The 19,507-nt window shown below is 44.1% G+C and overlaps 1 long non-coding RNA gene across 2 annotated transcripts; it reads left to right on the top strand.

Moving 5' to 3' along the window:
* The first annotated feature begins 887 nt into the window (after positions 1-887).
* LOC142576724 (uncharacterized) lies at positions 888-10,664 on the top strand. Of its 2 annotated transcripts, none has more exons than XR_012826943.1 (4): positions 888-987; positions 1,141-1,216; positions 4,189-4,341; positions 10,503-10,664. It is a non-coding gene; the product is annotated as an uncharacterized LOC142576724 (long non-coding RNA). The 2 variants fall into 2 exon arrangements; XR_012826942.1 differs by having other exon boundaries at positions 954-1,061; positions 10,503-10,661.
* The last annotated feature ends 8,843 nt before the right edge of the window (positions 10,665-19,507 follow it).

Genomic DNA, 19,507 nt, shown 5'->3' on the forward strand with positions numbered 1-19,507 from the left:
CTGTAACGCTTCGGAAGCGGTATGCCAATATAAAATATGATGAAGCATACTCGTAGGAGGCCACTAGCGTCCTAGCTAGCACTGCAGCAGATGTGCTTAAATGTACTTGAAGACGTTCAGCAATCGTGACAGCCGACGCAACCTTTCGAAAGAGCGAGAGAGTTCGCAAGTGCCTGTCGTCTGCGAGAAAAGTCTCGCGTTTGCAGCGAGCAGGCGTCGTAGCAGACGACACTTGTAGCATTCCGCTCAAGGGCGCAACGCTTTGTCACAATACAACATTTTTATTTCCAGAAATACTTGATGAGTATTTTTATATAAGTACATGCACGGTTGTTTTGTTGTTGCAAAAATGAATAAATAATTATTCTTTGGCGTTAAATTAGGAACAGAATCGCACAAGTATGCATACCCTGGTGTGTCCTGGTGACAAACCATAGTAAACCATGCTTCCATCTCAAAGTCATACAAAGTTTATGTAGCTTGTTGTACATTATATAACATACTGCAGAAATAGAGTTAGATTTTACGCGATAATATTTGAGTATAGCTTTGTTTACTGCACCAGAAGCAAACGCCAGGCCGGCGTTGCGCGGGCCCGTTGCGCGTACCCATAGAGTTAGTCAGTATAGTACCTCTATGACTTTTCCGGCCCAGCTTTTCCTCTAGAGTTGTTCTACTAACTCTATGACTTTAACTGTACCATGATCATAGAATTTCTCACTACATTACCTAGAGGGAAATCTGGCGCTGCTGCGCTGTGGTATGCATGGGAATGCCGGTATATTGTGGATTCGGATTGGCATCGTTCTCGTAGAGACAGGACACCTTGAAGACGCGCGAAAGTGTCTGCGTTCACCCGGTCGACGGAACGCAGGCTTTAGGTTCACCCAAACGTCACGTCCGGGATGTCGCATTTATTCTTTGTTTTTCGCGTCCGTGATGTCACATCCGTCTTTGGTTTTTGGCGCCCGAATGGCAAGCTCAAAGGTGAGCTACGCTCAAACTACTGGACAAAGATGTGGATCGTTTATATTTTAGGGCTTGTGCTAGCGTAAGCTATCGTAAGTACTTCACTTTTCCATTCGATGTGCCTCTACTATGCAAACCTACGCTTTCGGCTGCCTGATACTTCATTTCCAGGTTCCTTACCAGCTTATTTTCCTTGTGACGCATCCCGCGGACCGCCGCACCGATCAGCCAGTGCTACATTGTACTGGTAAGAGCCTTTTTCACAATCACTTAAACGTAACATTACCTGGTTACGGTGCTGCTACACGGCAGAATGTGTAAATGGCAGATGACCCAAGTGCGTCATGTGCGCGCACTTGTTTAGAGAAAATAAAGAGTATTCATCATTTATCTCGCAATGTAAACGCACATTCCTGACACATGGTTCAGGTCTGCCGTCCGCCGACTAAGGGCGGTAGTGAATGAAGTCGCTAAATGAGTGCTTTGCGGCGTCATTGCACGCGCGGGAAACAGCGTTCGTTTACATAGTAATATGAGCCTTTGCATAGCAATATCGCTGCGCTGTCAACAGCCATTCTCTGGTAACCTTTCTCCGCAGCGTAACGCTCGAGTGCTCTGTGCAAATGTGACAAAGGTTGTGTATGCGGTCGGTATTTGTGATTTTCTAGAAAGAAGCTTCATTACAAAGTGCATGATCAGGCTGCGTGGTCGTCCATTCTACTAGAGCGGGACAATCAATAAACGATACAAGCATGGACATACACATGCTGTTGCCAAATAACCCTTATGGTGGGTCCATTTAATACTGGTGATTTAATCGTGGATGAAGACTGGGATGTTCTCTTTATGTGCTTGCTTCAAAGTAGGATAAATCGAAACGTGGCCAACAAATTTTACTAGTTTTATAAGGTTTTGTGAGAAAGGGTGTTGTGTATTGCTTTGTAACGAGTGACTTTTAAGAGTGTGACATTGTCTCCCATCGCACGTGTATATCCCGGCTGGAAGTTATGTTCATGTGCTCAACAGTGCTTCAGGAACCCTCTGAGCGCTTACAAGTTGATATTACAGCCACTTGTGAATTCTGGTCCTAATGTAAGCATTAAGGGGTTTTAGCACTCCTCTTAGTGATAACCTTAGACGTTAATTCTATAGTGTATATTGTTAACTGACAAGCTGGGTCTGGTAAGTTTTACCTCTTGACACTAAGAACCTGTGGCATGATGAGTTTGCGCAAAAGAACAGTGTAGGTGCCATCATATATACATTCATTGTCATTCACGCAGACTATTGGAGGGACTCCAATCTAGATTAAGTACAGCGCAATCGGCGCCAGTACCAGTGGTTGCTCAATGTGTGGTTTGGAATTTACGCCAGTGCAATAATCAGTACCATCTTCAATCACGCACTGACTGGACAGCGTTATGTGAACAATATCCTTGAAGGAGTGGTTGATGAGTTTCTCAGCAAAGTCCCGCTGTCACATCTTCCACTTCTGCTGTATCAGCAAGATGGGCCACCTGCATGCAGCAGCAGCCGAGCACGAAACTGGTTGGGTGCTACTTTTCAAATAGATTGGAAGGCACGAGCCTGTAAATAGGCCGGCTAGGTCACCTGACCTCTCTCCGTTAAGTTTCTTTCTTTGGGGTTATGTGAAAGATTGTGCCGGACGTCAGATTAGACGAATGTCAGATTAGTTCAAGGTAAGGATAATGGATGTCTGCCATAGAATTCCGGCATCGGTCATCAAGAAAGCCACTAAAGGTGTGATAAAATAGACAGTACTGTGTAGCTGCAAAAGGAGACCTATTTGAACACGTCCGCTAGGCTGATGTTCAACGGGGCTTATGAATTAATAGATAGTAAGAGCACACAGTTGTTTTTTTTTTGTCTGTGTGTGTGTGTGTGCCGACATTCTGATTGCCAGTTCGACTCATAGAAGCGGTATATTTAATTTCGTGTACGCATTGGTTTTGCCTTTTCTCTACAAGTTGGTCGCTTTCCAGTGTGTTTATTTCGCTTTTATTTGTTGACACGAACCTGTTTTTGCAGCACGTATACACTTTCATGAAAAATAAGACGCTCACTTTATATTGGCTTTGGTCCGAAGCAAGTTTCTGGTGTGAAATATAATTCTGGTGTGAAATATAACTTCGCCCGCACTCTTTCGATGCGGTGCGAGCAAAGTCTGGATTTTGAAACATTCTGTGCCTATTACATTGCTCTTCACATTTCGTGTGTGGTCAGAGCTGCACTTTGGCTGCGTTATCAAGGTGCTTTTGTTATCATTTATCAGTCGGCCTTGAGAGAGAGATAATAAGTGTGACGTAGAGAGAAAGGAGTAGCTGCGAAGCTGCGAAACCTGCTGTTGGGGCTCCTTCCGTACCATTATCAAGGTGGTGCGCTGTCTCTTCGGGTTCGTGATAGGCAATGCAGTTACTTTCAATCAGCTTATTTGAGGGCACTGCTTTATGATGCGGGTGAGAGTTCACTCACATGGTGTTTTTCATAGTTCGTGAGGTTATTTTCCAGTCGGTAAAATTGTACGTAATTAGTATGTGGCTGAAAACACTGTAGTTAGATGTCATTTTGGGATGCCAACAAATGCCTCATTGACACTTTGAAAATTATGAGAGTACTTCTCGAGTTAGATAATTGTAATTACCAAATTAAATCTCAGTAACGAAAGAATTACTGGCTACTACTCCACTTTACTGGAAACAATATGCACTAGGTTTTCTTCGAGTAACGGAACTGTTTTTTTTTTTTAAATCTTAGTGCATGATAGCTGTGGAACACTCTCTCTCTTCATCCCTATACCCCTTTCCCCAGTGCAGGGTAGAAAAACGGACATGTGTCTGGTTAACCTCTCTGCCTTTCCTCTCTTCTATTTCTCTCTCTCTATAATTCACTCAGTAACCGTAATGAAGCCAAGCCAGATTCACTCGAAATCAGAATCAACAGCAGTCATGTGCGGCAGCACTAGAGGCTACAGTTTTCCAGAAAGGCGAAGCAGTGTTAGTGATAGCCAAGGATGCGACAATTACACGGAGGAAGATTACACCAGCAAGGGGACTCAGGCTGTGAAATTGAACTGTCTCCTACTATGAGGTCTTGTATATACTTAGCGCCGTCACTTCAGTGCTCAAGTCTTCGAGGTCAAGCGAAGTTTCTTGAAGTGCAAGAAATATATATATATCGTAAGGAACTGCTTTATTCCAGCCAAGCTCGGACTGCTACCTCGAGGATTAAACTGTGCTGCTGGTGATGATATATGCAGATGGAAAAGATGTGCAGATGATGAAGTTGAAAGTCAGGCATGTGTTGTGCCCATGCTAATTCTCTCTCGCTGTGGAAGCGGCCGCCTGGCAGCGCGTAAGTACTATAAAATGCGTCAAGTATTTGATTTTAAGCGGGAGACATGCACTATCTCTGTGCCACGGCAACGGGAATCGGGTGGCGTTCTAACAAGCGAGACATGGTAATTGACAGGTGATGTCTGCTCAATGACCGTGGAAAGTCGAATAAAACACGAGAAATTTTTTGCATAAGCCAGGAATGCACACAGGAGTCCAAAGAACTTCGTCACCAGGAGAAAAAGTCACAGCACAGTGGATCCAGTCATAACGAAACTTGCGAGCGTCCTGGGAGATGCCGGTGTTAAGCGGGGCGAGGCGTCTGCACTCTGCGAGGCGAGACACAAACTGTTCCAAGAAAGGAACTGATAGGGGTACAGGAGTCGAAAGGAATGATACATCAAGAATGAAACCTGGTGAACAGCCATAGATGAAGCAAAAATGTTAAAAGCCAGTAGTACGTTGCGTAGCCATATTATAGGCGAATGTCATGAACGGCAGGATTGCATCCCCGTTCGTGTGGCCAGGGTGGATGTACGTACATCGCAATCATGTCAGAGAGGGTATGGTGAAAACACTCCGTCAACCTTTTTGGTCTGCAGATGGTAACTGGAAGTCGTCTTGCAAATTGTGTTAGAGGCGCACAGAACTTCCGTAAGGATAGAAGAGAGGAAGACTGCTGCGGTCACTGAGGAGAACGCGCGGAGCGCTGCAGTGTAAGATAATGTTGTGTAGAAAGAAATTGGCGATTTCAGCAGCAGTCCCGGATGGTAGAGATGCTGTCTCCGCATAGCGTGTTGGTCTATGGCCATTGCAATCCAACAATTTCCATGTAAGGTCATGGGAAGAGGACCGTACAAGTCTATTCCAACTACTTCAAAAGGCGAAGCGGGACAATGCAGAGGTTGTAAAGAGCCAGAAGGAGCTGTTGGGTTTGCTTTGACAATGAACGCAGGGTGCAACATACTTCGCAACGGCTGAAGATGGGCCAGGCCAGGAGCAGCGACTTCATATTCTGTTGTAAGTCTTGTGGTAGCCTAGATGACCAGTCGTCGCATGATCGTGAAAGGCTTCAAGCACCTCACATTGCAGAGAACATGGTATGACCGGGACCCATTTGTTGCCATCGATCTGATAAATGTTACGATGTAAAACCCCATTGTGCAGCTTGAATTGATTAAGTTGTCGACGAAGTCTGGCATTTGGAGGCGACGAAGAATCTTCCATGCGTTGGAGAATAGTTCAGCAGTATGGGTCGACGCGTTAGTGGGACACAAGGACAGATGGGCTGTCGTGTCTTAGCCATTCGAGGGTTACAATGGGTAAAGCCGATGAAGAGGACTCGGGACGTACACAATCATGGAGAGGTTATGGTGAATCGTCATGATTCGGCAGAGGGTAGCAAGAGAGAACATTGGTGTCTTGATGCTTCTTTGCAGCCCTGTAGGTGACATTGAAATCGTACTCCTGTAGGTGAAGCACACAGCAACCCAGCTGACCTGATAAATTCTTTAGCGATGAAAGCCAGCACAGTGTGTTATGGTCGGTAACGACTGTGAAATGGCGGCCATGAAGACATGGGTGAAATTTTTGCACTGCCCAACAGCAAGGCACTCCTGCTTGGTTATGGTGTAGTAATTTTCTGCACTGGTTAGTGCACGACTAGCATAAGCAATTACTCGTTCGCGGAATGTGTTGTCACATTGCAGTAGAATGGCACCGAGACTGACTGCTAGCGTCGGTGTGAAAGATGGTGGGCGCGGTCGGATCAAAGTGGCACAGTACTGGGTCTGACGTCAGGGCATGTTGCAAAAGCAGGAAAGCATGTTCACATTCGTCGGACGAAACAAAGGGCGCATTACTGGCGAGGAGTTGATGGAGCGGGGACGTAAACAACGAAGTTGCATATGAAGTGTCGGAAGAAGCAAGTCCAGGAAAACTGTGCATGTCTTTTTGACGCAGTGGACACAAAATTCGAGGATGGCAGTAAGCTTCTCGGGGTCCGGTCGAATACCTTCTTTGCTGACTATGTGCCCCAGAACTTTGATGGCCTTGCTGGCCAAACTGCATTTGTGTGTGTGTGCGTGTGTGTGTGTGCATGCGCACGTGTGCGTGTGCTGAGCTGCAAACCAGCATTTGCAAGACAGGCAAGGACTTCATCAAGATGTTGCAAATGTTGTGAGAACATGGTTGAAAACACAATGTCATCGAGATAGCACAGACAGGTTTTCCATTTCAAGCCACACAAGACTTATCGATCATGCGTTCGAATGTGGCAGGCACATTGCAGAGTCCAAAAGGCATCGCACTGAACTCGTAGAGCCCATCAGGGGTAGCAAATGTCGTTTTTGCTTTGTCGGATTTGGACGTCGGTATTTGCCAGTAGCCTGGTCTAAAGTCAAGGCTAGAAATATATTCAGCACCGTGGAGCGAATCTAGTGCATCATCCATCCGTGACACGGGGTAAACATCTTTGCGCACGATTTTGTTCAGCGCACAGTAATAGACGCAAGAACACACTGAGCTGTCTTCGTGACAATTGCAACGACATGAGTGTCAACAGCTCAAGTGACAGTTGACCCACGAGGCAACAGTTGGGGTTCGATTTGGTTTATTGCAGTAAGCAATGCAGACCCCTCAGAGAAGCGAATAAGGCCAGGGGTAATCAGAATTGCTCGAGATAGGGTATGGTCATAGGGTAGAATGAATACGCCGCCATCCACAATGTTACAGGAGTTGACACCTATAATCTCTTCTCTAGGTGACCAAAGAACGCAATCGGAAGAGGTGATGAGACAAATGCATTCTTCGAGGTTAGGAAGAGAACTGCCAGTGGCATCCAGTTGTGTGAGGTGCTGACGACAAGAGATAGAAGCGAACGCCAAAGATAAGAAGTCCCACCCCAAGATGAGTTCATGGGTCACTCACGAAATACCGCAAAAGCAATGTGGTGAAGAATTTAGTCTATGGACACACGAACAGTACACGGTGCGATTGGACGAATAATAACGTTGGCCGCTGCACAAAGAGAAAGGCCGGAGTAAGGCAATTCTTGTGTTTTATAGAGTCCCGAACAGTCACATGGCAATAATCGCCAAGCGTCTTGTAACAGGGAGCCACCTCAGAATTGCACCAAACAAAGATGATGGATGCAGCCAGTCTTGCCAGATAACTACATTTTGACTATTCTGTATTGTTTGCATTTTTTGTGCAAAAGGAATTCTCGCAGAGAGTTTTATCTTCAGTGGCCTTCAGTTGACATCATCTGCTACAACTAGCACATAAGTTAACTCCATAGCACCACTAGGATGGAGACATTGTGTCGTGGGATGCTTCCTCAAAAGTGGACAAGAAGATTCTAAAGGAAAAGTGTGAGATGGTCACAGTAATAACCAAGGCATTTGGCATGGGAATGACCCAGCTATGAAGGTATTATCAGATGTGGACAAGCATATAATACTAAATGGCACCTTGCACGAGCCCCAAGTGTCAAATGTAATGAGTATTGTGCATTGAAAGGGCCAAAAATGTTTTGTACATGCAAGGGAACACTATGGGCATTTGATAGCAGTTGCTTAGATGTACTACATTAACAGGAACCAAACAAACTCCCTTAGACATAAGCATGCAGCAAATTCAAGGACTAGATGAAGCTTCAAAGAAGTAACTGCATTTCATGTAGGATAGCGAGCATTGTTTAACTGCGCGAACAAACGACCCACAAAGACAGCGAGGGACAAGGACGGGCGCAGACTTGCAACTAAAGTTTATTCCACAACGTACACATATAAGTACACACCTGACATACACCACTGCGCGTGCGCAAAAAAGGCAAGGTGCAAGAAAAGTAAAACCTTGTATAAGCGAAACGCGACCTACCTATGCTCGTCAATAAACCTCATCTCACTGTTATGTAAATAAACTGAGGTGTCACTGACACATTCTTGTCCCTTCTTTCTAATATAGTACGCCTCGAGTAGCTCTCTGGCTCGGCTATCTCGGCAGCGGCACAAAATCTTTGCTTCCTTCATGATCGGCTTGCACGTGCATGCCAGGCAGTGGACAGGCAGGTGCCCATTCGCTTTATTCCTAATAGACAATTCATGCTCACGCAAGCGCACATTCACACACCTTCCTGTTTGACCTATGTAAACTTTGCCGCATGATAGAGGTATCTGATATACTACTCCAACACTGCAATCTACGTGGGAAATGGAGTGCTTTGTTCCGCACCCTTGGAAGTTATTTTTACTTCTTCTTATGCGCGAGCATAGCCCAGCGAGCTTGCCGGGAGCCGAGAGCGCTATCTCAACTCCATACCGTTTCGCAACCTTCTTTAAGTTGTGGGAAGTTTTGTGAACATAAGGCACAACTGTCCGTTTCTTATTTTTGCGCTCCCTTGCGTCTTCAGCAACATTGCCTTGCGTCTTTATCTTCTTAAGCACTGCCTCCACTATTGCTGAAATGACTGACTGCGGGAAACCGGCTTCTTCCAGCCTTACAATCTGCTTGTCAAAGCTTTCCTGTATTTTGTGCGTGCAGGACTTTCTTATGGCTGATATGATGCACTGGGTGGCTATTGCCCGCTTTACCGTTTTCGAATGAGCCGAATCGTAGGGCACCAGTTTCTTTTGGGATCTTGGGTTATATTTCCAGCACACATGGTCGTCACAGAAGCTTATAGCGTTGTCTAAAAACTGAATATTATTATCCTTTGTTAGTTCATGGGTGAATGTTAGACCTTTGCCAAGGCGCTGAAAAATGTGTAGTACACCTGCGATGGCGTCGTCATATGTGTAACTGGCTTGCTTTGTTAAAAGAACAAGAAAATCGTCAACATAACGGAACACGGTAACAACCAGGTCACGATCGATCCCTTCGTTTACCGCTCTGTCAAATTCCGATAAGTAAATATTGCACAAGATAGGAGCTACGCAAGATCCTATACATATACCTTGTTTCTGCACGTAATAGTCTTCTTTAAACTGGATGAAGGTAGATTTGAGGTAAAACTCAAGCAACGCTAAAAACCTATTAACAGTCAACCCGGTAGAATTCTGAAAAGACACTTCGCCATTAACTTCAATACATTTCTGAACAGCCTGAAACAATGCAGCGTGAGGGATAGAATAAAACAAATCTTCTATGTCAATGGAAAAAGCATGGCCAATATCGTCATTCGACTCTATAAAGCTAGTAACAGCTTCCGAGTTCCTTGTTTCAAACGGGTCGTGCACTTTCAGGTGCGATAAACATTTCTGCAAAAACTTGCTTACTTCGTTCTGCCAAGTTCCTCTTTCACTCACGATGGGCACCTGCCTGTCCACTGCCTGGCATGCACGTGCAAGCCGATCATGAAGGAAGCAAAGATTTTGTGCCGCTGCCGAGATAGCCGAGCCAGAGAGCTACTCGAGGCGTACCATATTAGAAAGAAGGGACAAGAATGTGTCAGTGACACCTCAGTTTATTTACATAACAGTGAGATGAGGTTTATTGACGAGCATAGGTAGGTCGCGTTTCGCTTATACAAGGTTTTACTTTTCTTGCACCTTGCCTTTTTTGCGCACGCGCAGTGGTGTATGTCAGGTGTGTACTTATATGTGTACGTTGTGGAATAAACTTTAGTTGCAAGTCTGCGCCCGTCCTTGTCCCTCGCTGTCTTTGTGGTTCGTTTGTTCGCGCAGTTAAACAATGCTCGCTAATATCTACCAACTCGCCCAACAACAAGTTCTTCTAAATCATGTAGGATAGGTGTGAATGACCTTTGTGCATGAGATCAGTGACAAAAACACTAAATGAATGCAGTACAGTGTCTGTATCATATCTTGTGCAGACCAAACTAGCCTGGCGTTTCAGCGTTCCTTGTCAGTTCATTTAAATAGGCACTACATTGTTCAAAGTGCAATATTGTTCTACAAAACATAATATGCAAGATGTAGCATGCTAACCCTCGTGGCTCAACAACTACTGAACCGAAACCTCAATGAGCAGTGAAGCTTCCTTGTAATTTTCATCGTAACCATACTTTTGCTCTTGAAAGTGAACCTCTTTAGTGAATTTGCTTGTGTATTAATTTTTCTTTAGGCAAGTATTTTTTATACATGTTAATGTCTCAATCCTGCTTTCTCTTTCCGGAGCTAAACAAAATGCCTCATATTTCAATTTGATCTTTTGACCTAGGAAGCCATCATCTGGTGCTGTGTACAGCAAGCACATGCTTCGGGCAAGGAGGGAGCCAGCACCATATCTACATCAGCAAGAACCTCGGTGCTCAAAATAAACATTTTCTGTGCAGATAACTGTCTTTTTATACTTCCAGCATGAATTAATAAAGTTTCTTTTGCCTTCACATGCAGGAAGGTTTATAGGAATAAATAGTGACTGTTGAATGCCCAGGAAAAGCCTTGAAGCCATTTTACTTGTACAGTGATAAAGTACATGTGTACTTGAACTTGATAGTACAGAAACGAAAGGCAAAGTAACAGGCAAAATGCTTGGGGCAGCAGTCGTATAAATGGTAGATGAACACAGCTAATTGTGCTGTCCAGTTTCATTCAGTTTGACCAAGTGTTGCAAGAATTGCCTTCAGTATGAATCATTCAGTTTAGCCAGCCAAAGTCGAACTCGTACAAACTTTGGAATGTCTGCTGAGAATTTTAGCATAAATGGTATGTGTGCATCCTTCAGCAGCACTACAAGCCCAATAAGGTTTTTGCGTTACTGTCCCCCCTCCCTTAGGGTTATGGCAGTGTCTACTTCAAGTGCTTGAGGGTATTATGGAGAATGACTCCAATTTGCTATAAATATGTGCAGTGTTGATGCAGAAATGAGAAGGCTATATAAATATGCAGGACAAGAGCTCGTAGGCCTGGTTATAAGCATGAATTAGAAATTTATAGACCAAAGGCAATATGAATACAATATGTTAAATTACATCCATATGTGGGAACTGCCCACATGAAAGGAAAGAAAGTGCAATACTTGCAACCTACCAACAGAAACATCAGTCTAGGGAAGGATTCTGTAAGGATACACTAAGTGGACTATTTCAGCACACACTGATTAGGTAGCACTCTAAGTTGGTAGAGCAAGCAGCAATCGTCACCGTGGGCTCTTGTGCTCTATTCATTCAGCGTGTACTGGAATGGACAGTCCACTTAGTCAACACTTACAGACTAGCCCCCTAGGGCTGTGGAAGCACGCAGTATATTAAGCTTAAGTCTGGAGTGCTACCTCCTACTTATGTGGCAAGTCCTCCTTTTTACCTGTTCCTTTTAACTGAGAGCTGAGCACCGCCTAGGTTATGTCAGAAAAAGCAACCAGCGTCCATAGAATTCAAACTATTACTATTTGCCCTATAAAAGGGGACAGTGGAGCCTAAAATGACACTTGACTTTGGCCATATTTTTCCCGATATGCCTGAGAATATTGGGATTTCCCATCAATTTTACCCTTCCTACATCACATAGCGAACAACCTGAAAACTTAACATTGTTGCACAGAGCGATGAAGGGTCAGGATTTGAGCGAGAAAACAACACGACACCTGAGCACAAACTATAAACTGGTTTACTTTTCTGCAAATGAAGCGTACATAAAGCCTACATGCATGCACAGGAGTCTTCTTCCCAGTCTACCTACCTATTGTCAGCGATTATGCTAGTCTGTTTATTGCTGATTGAAATAGACGGCACACCGACACATGAGCCCTGAGGTACATCTTGATGTTGTATGCTTCCACGACTTCTCTTTTCCTTTGGTTCCTACTTTTCAGCAGAATCATTGTCTTGTGATAATCACCAGTTGATAGTTTGTGCTCAGGTGTCGTGTGTTGTTTTCTCGCTCAAGTCCTGTCCCTTCGTTGCTCTGCACAACAGCGTTAAGTATGTCGAACCAACTAGCCCACTGCACAATTTTCCTGATGCTGAAAACAATCGTAAACTAAAGTCTGTGAGAAACGATGAAGTGTTCTGTCGTGACATACAGATTTATGCATGATCATTTTGCTATAGAAAGATACAATTTTAGTCAATGTTAACGAAGAGCTTCACTTTTAGTTCACTTAAATAGTGTGTGTGATGCATTGTGACAGTACAAGGTCCTAGAGATGCTACTGTGGAGATATGTCAACATTGAGCCTGTTCCTGTTTAATCTATGGATAGATGCCTTCACGAAGAGTTGGAGAAACTGCACAATACAATGTTTTATATCACATGTAATAATTACGCTGTGATAAAGTGTACACGCTGAGCTTAATGTTTTAGAAAAGCTCAAGAAAAGGCTCCAGAATAGGTATGATGGATAGGCAACCTTTTATTTGGCTCTCTTCATAGTGAAGTCTGGACGCATCACCTCAGCCACACTTAGTAAAATTTGTGGGCTCGTACTGCCCATGCCTTTACTGCACAAGTTGCCTTGGTGCTCCCAGTCTTGACAGGTAACACTTAAGCACCCTCTCATGCACATGTTTGTTTCAAAGCTACAGTTCCTACTTTTAACTCCCACATGCGATTCTGTAACTCTAGACCTAACTGCAAAAATGCATGCAGTACTACGAGTTTGGCATGGAGTTCACATGACATGTGCACAACTTCAAATTTCGTATAGGCAACAGATAATTGGTAACCTGTTAGAGTAACAAAATGGATGCCAAGGAAAATTCACCCAAAGCCTTAGGCAGGAAAATGAGGTGTTGTGATGAGATAAATAGCAATCACATTTGATCGACTGACTAAAAGCTGGCAGGGGTATTGCATTTGACATGATTGAAATGAGCTGAAGCATGGCATGGTAACTGTGGCAGCCTTTACAATGCCGCACTCTCTGAATTACACTTGTGTGCACCCATATGCTGCAGCGACCAACTGTTTTTATTCAAGAAAGCCAGGTTTGTGGTTCAGCACACATCATACGCTGGCAAACTCACTGATTAGTCAACTCCCTCAGATCATCCGATGAGTCTGAGTGAGCCCAGCTGAGCAGTATTTTGGCGAGTTTGAGCCCGAGTGAGCTCGGCTGAGTAGTATATTCTTATGAGTTCAAGTGAGCAGCTAAGTATAATTTTGGCGAGTCTAGATAGGGAGTTCCGATTATTTTGCCAACATATATATGGTCCGTGTACTTTCGAAATTCAGGTACGACACTTGCGCATAGGTTGGAAATTAAGCTTCTCGACAAGTGACTACTGCAGAAATGATCATAGAGCTAGAGAAGAACGATACGCCTTAATGATGCAGCGTGCCGCGCGGGATCCATGTGTGCAGCGTGCCAGTTGATGGGTGCGTGTTTGGGAAATTAAGGGGTTTCGACCCATCCACAGATAATTTCCATAATACCTTTCTCCATAGTGTATTATTGCGATAGCAATTTTTGGACACCCCAAGCGAATTTTCGCCATCGCCCTGATGTTTGGTTTAAAGTCCAAGTGTGACAAAAATTATAGTGCCCCGTTGCATCCCACATACTGGGGTTAATTGCGAATGAAAGGGTGCGAGGGTGAGCCGAGAAGGATGGCAGCTTTATGCGCGCTGTCCACGGGACGTGGACAGCGCGCATAAACCCTCTCCTACCCTAGCGCGCGCTAGGGTAGGAGAGCGCGCGACGTCTCTTGCCCGGCCGTGCCCGTGCATATGGCTGTCCGCGCGCAGCAGAGTGCATATACACGGCCCGCGCGTGCCACATTTTTTAAAGTAATTTGCGGTCGGTGTAAAGGCGGCAAGCCGACGTGGCTGCTGGTTTCACGAGTGTTGGAAGTAGCGTTATCTAAGTTTCTGACGAAACTTAGAGAACAGTGACTTAAAACAGTGACTTCCTTAGAGGGGCCAAAATTTTGGGGCGTATGAGCGGCACGTATAGTAGAATGCAGTGTTCCATTGTAAAAAAAAATTTTGATGTAACAAAGTAGAGTGCTGAGTGTTAGGTCTTTGTTAAATCAAGGTTCAACAAAAATTAAGCGCTGGAAATCAGCGCTGGACGCATATGCAACTCCTTACTCCACACTGAAAACATTTGAGAAAACATTTTTTTAAAATACTTTGTACATGTGTATAAATCCCTACCTGCAGATATTCCTCTGGTTTAGCCTAATTATGTGCTGCCTACTTACTGACGCAGCATACGTATCATTGCGAAATTTATAATTTTTTGCTTTTAGAAAAAGCATCGAGTTATTGAATTTTGCGAACAGAAAAAAAATTGCAACTTCCAATATAGCGCGCTAAGTAGCCTATTAAATAGCTACAATGTTCAAGGAACGTACTGTTTCCATGAGTGGTTTACTCATGCAGTAAGATGTACTGCTCCTACACTTTGTAATAAAAAGCATATGCATCGACACATAGCAGCCGATATATTCTTGCTTATTTTCTCATCACAGAGGTAGATGGAGCACATGAACCTATATGCTCACACAAATCAACGTGACCAACTACTGCGGAGACATGGCAACGAATTCTTTGTTTACGTTGTACACCACAAGTGCGAGGTTTGCGCATTAATTTGACTTCATGAAACCCTAGTTATACTACAGGCTTTACGGCAATGCTTGCATGCAGTGCGGTGAAGCGCTCGACAAAACTGCACATATTATATGGTTTGTTTGATATTAACTCGAGATGCAAACGTTTGTGCAGGCAGGCAAGCAATGTTTCCATTCACGCAGCGCACCAAAAGAGCGTGGTATATGCATTGATCTGGTTTCATGACATCGTACTTTTGCCACTAGCTTTACGGCAGTGCTTGTGTATAGTGCTGCGAAGCACGACGGAACTGCACATTATTATACGGTGTGCTCGAAATCCACTCGAGATGCAAACGTTTGTGCAGGCATGAAACGAATGATTTAATTCACGTAGCACAACACGAGAGCGCGCTCTATGCAGTCATTTGCTTTAATAAAACTCTATTTCTGCCACAGGCTTCACAGCAATACTTGTGTAGAGGGCTGTGAAGCTCGACGCAGCTGTAACAGCATCCCACGGTCCACCCGATTTTTACCGAGTTTGTTTTAAAGGGCCCCTCACAGGCTACATAACAAATTTTGGTTATACGCTGAAAGTTGTTACGTGCCCTCTAAGAAGTGTTCTACCGCAAGCATTTTTCAAATTGGTTCATTAACAGCAGAGAGAGAATGATTGAAGTGCCGCGAACACATGATTTCAGGAGGCGAACGTCGCCGCCTATATAAACACTCTCTCGACTTTCCCCGTTTCGCCTGTGTAAGCAAATTTCCTTCACTGCGTTCTCCCATACCGGAGCCGAGGGGTCGCGCGGCGGGTATACCCTGCCGTCTTCTTTTTTTCACCGTCACCGGCACACTTCCGGTGACGGTGTCGCGCGAGCTCTTGCGCTTGTCTCGTTTCCTGTAGCGGACGATAATGCGCACTCTACACGAGAACACGTGATTAGCGGTATAAGTCAGTGCCCCAGCACTGAGGCAAACGCGAGAGGATGAAAGAGCATGATCGCAATGCTGGAACACAGTAGACAATGACGTATAGTTTCGTTCTCTGCGCGCGTGCAAACGTCGGAAAAAGGAGACGAAACAGAAATTCATCTCTCTTGCTACAGTGCGAAGTAAAACAAAAGCACCCAGACATTCGGGTTGTATTTTTCATTATTTCTCTAAACTTTAATTAGTCCACTGAAGCAACAGATTCAACAAATAACTGATGCTGCCTTGAATCTAAGTCACGTGTTACTCTGAGTCCCATCACAGCACAGCCTGTGCTCCTATGCAGCAGCACAGTTACGGGCATTCATCTGCTTGCTGCTGCGATAACATTATGACACTTGAACTCAGAGGTACGATTTTTGTTGTGTGAGGTTATAGATAGCCAGTAGGCTACTTGTCTGATGTTAAATGCTATGACCCACTGGCAATCCACGATGCACTCAATGAAAACGTTTTTATGCTGTGTGCGGCGTGACTCACCAGTGACCCACCCGCAAGAATTCTCGCTCTTGTGTTGCCATCTTAGGTTTGAAATTGCAACTAATATATCTTTTTACTGCACTGGACATGGGGTGGCATGTTTGTTTCGGAGAGTGGAGTGGCGGCACATTTCTCAGTTGGGTTTCTTGCAAACTTTTCGCCGCAGTTCTTGAAATACGTGCCGTTGGAATAAGTACCTGCATTTTTCTTGCTACTCCCAAACTTTTCAGCGTGTCTCATAGATAGATCCTCATGCCCCTTATGGATGCAAAAAAAAAGCACAATGCAGAGGAAACAAATAAACTTCGTTTTGGGCCAGAAGAATGCACCAGCAACTTCGCGATCACCAGCGGATGAGTCAAGTGCTTCAGTGTCAGATGTTCAGCAGTGGACAGACAGTGAAATCAGTGAGAAAGATAGTGTTTACGAACCATCACAGACCTCAGCCAGCATGTCGAATGGAGAGCCAGACCTGACTGATGATTCTGAGGTGAATGATTCAGGATACGATGCTCTCATTTCTCTCAGCCCATCTCTAGAGAAATGGACACCGGCAACAACCACTTCGCCTAGTGTGACACCACACTCTAGGCCGCCCACTATCATTCAGTTGCCATCTAGCCGTTATGCCCCATCTTTATGTTCACTGTTTATTACGGATGACATTTGGCAAATGATGGTCAATGAAACAAACAGGTTCACACAACAAGTGTTCAAGTCAACTACTCCTAAATCTAAATCACGGTTGAAAAATTGGACGGAAACCAATGCCAAAGAAATGAAAGCATTTATTCGAATACTGATTTGTATTGGTCTCCTCGGTCTTCCTACTCCCAAATCTAAATCAAAGTTGAAAAATTGGATGGAAACCAATCTCCAACAAACGAAAGCATTTGTTGGAATACCAATTTGTATTAATCTCGTCCATCTTCCTATCTGAGTCACTACTGGGCAAAAAGTAACTATGGTGTTGAACTCATTCGTCAAAATATGAGCCGTGACCGCCTTTTCCCTACTTTTGAGGTTCCGGCATTTTGCGGACAATTAACTGGTTGCAGAGTTGCAGGATCATGTCTTTAAGATTCATCCTCTGGTAGAGAAATTGAACCAAAATATTTGCCACTGTGCTTGAGCCGGGAAAGGAGGTTGTGATAGATGAAACAATAGTGCCATGGCGTGGCAGACTTTCGTTCTTACAGAGTCAGGCTGTTCAAGGCATGTACCAAAGACGGTTACAGGCTAAAGGTTGATGTATATGCCGGAAAGTGTGACTGAACAGTTGGCATCGGACATGCCGAAGATGTATGCTTGAAACTCCTGCAAAATTACAAGGAAGTCGCGTGCCTGCTGTACGTAGACAACTTCTACATGAGCTTGCCGCTCACTCTTCGCCTTCTAAAGGAAGACACTTTCATTCGTGGCACAGTTCGCTCAGTGAGGAAAGGGCTGCCAAAAGATCTCACTGAAGTAAAGGTTGCAAATGGCAGTGTTACCGGACTTCAGTCCAAAAATGGAGTGAAGGCACTGAAGTGGATGGACAAGAGGCCTGTTCTGATACTCACACCTGTCGCCAAATATGAAGCAACTTTGGTGGACAGTGGGAAGAAAACAAGGGACGGCGCACCAATCATGAAACATCAGGCCGGTCTCGATTACAATGCAGCAAAAAAGGGCGTCGACTATAGTGACCAAATGACGTTATACCACAACTGCTTTAGAAAAGGACTCAAGTGGTACAGAAAGGTAGCTGTTGAGTTGCTTGTTGGAAGTGCCATCATAAATGCGTGGAACATTCGTGGCATGCTTGAAGGAAACTCTACGCCAATTATAAAATTTCAAGATGAACTGGCTCATTCACTGTTCGGCCCTCGTCAAGACAACATCGAAGAAACTCGTGGGAGAAGTGTCCACATGCTAAGAAAAACTGGCACATCGGCACACGACACTCAGTGGCACTGCACTGGCTGCTATGCGGCCAACAGTACCAGCAATAGCCCAAACACTACGGTGAGAGTGAGAAAAGTGACCACTTTCTGTGAATAACGCTTCGGCAAGCCATTCATCTGTTTGTTATGCTTTAATTCTAAGCACAAGTAACCTGAGAAGCAAGCTAGCTTCAACTGTAAAATGAGTAGGATGAAAACTTCAAGACATGGCTAATGTTCATACTAAATTTTAGCCTTTCTCTAACTAATAAATATTTCTAACACAGGAACTGACTTCTTGTCTTTTCTAATGGCAAGCACTTTGTAGTTCAACATAGGTTTCTAGCATCTTGAATCCATTGAGGGGCTACAGAATGTATTAAAGAAAGATAAAAATGCATAGTGTTGTGCTGAATGTGATCAAGACACATGTACAAGAAACTATAGTTATTAGTTCGATGAGGACAGTAATGTGCTTTAGCAAGTTAGAAATTTGTTACCAACTTGCCCACATTCACATCTTAACAGATTTAACAATGTTTCCACTACGTGGAGAACCTTGATCTACAGTGCTTTTATCATCCTGAAGAAGGTTGGTGTTCCTATTATAACACGTGTACTTGAGAAGCTCAATCTCTCAGGATTTCATGTTGTTTTACTTGACATAAGCTTACGAGGCTTACAGATTACGTGCTCGTATCTCAATGTAAACACTAACTTCCTTTTCAATGATTTTCATTTCTGTAAAAGCACAGTAAATTTCATCAGACGAGAAGTGCAAATGCGTTTTTTATTCTTTCATACTTGGTGCTTGCTATTATACAACTTACTTATATTACAACTTGCTTGTTTAGAAAACTCATAAAAAACACTCCCCCCACCTTTTTTTTTCTTCTTTTACTTTCAATTGACTCTGACTTTCATTATGTTAATAAACTTCAGAAGAGCTTGCTCTCAGGCTAGTTTGTACATACTGCTAAGAATGAAAAAATGGAGAGAAATTGGGACAAGAAAGAAAGGCCTACAGAATGCTGATTTGCGCGCGGCAATTTATATCAAGGATGGGGTGCTGGACCAGGGAAGCTAAGAAGCCGCCACAACAAACTAGGGGAGCTAGGTAAATGGCTTCGATGTCCACACAGAAACATAAATATAGGCATGTTAGAGAATGCTGTGTCATTCAACAACCCCGCGAATGTTGAAAAGTGGGACAGTGATTAGCTGAAAAGAGTTTCAGAGAGCTCCAGGGAGTGGGGAGATGGATACGGTAAGGGGGCTAGGGTGGTGACGCGCATTAAGGGCATCAAGAATGAAGTGAAAAATTATGG

The sequence above is a fragment of the Dermacentor variabilis genome, chromosome 3 (assembly GCF_050947875.1).
Source record: "Dermacentor variabilis isolate Ectoservices chromosome 3, ASM5094787v1, whole genome shotgun sequence".
NCBI classification, from domain to species: Eukaryota; Metazoa; Arthropoda; class Arachnida; order Ixodida; family Ixodidae; genus Dermacentor; species Dermacentor variabilis.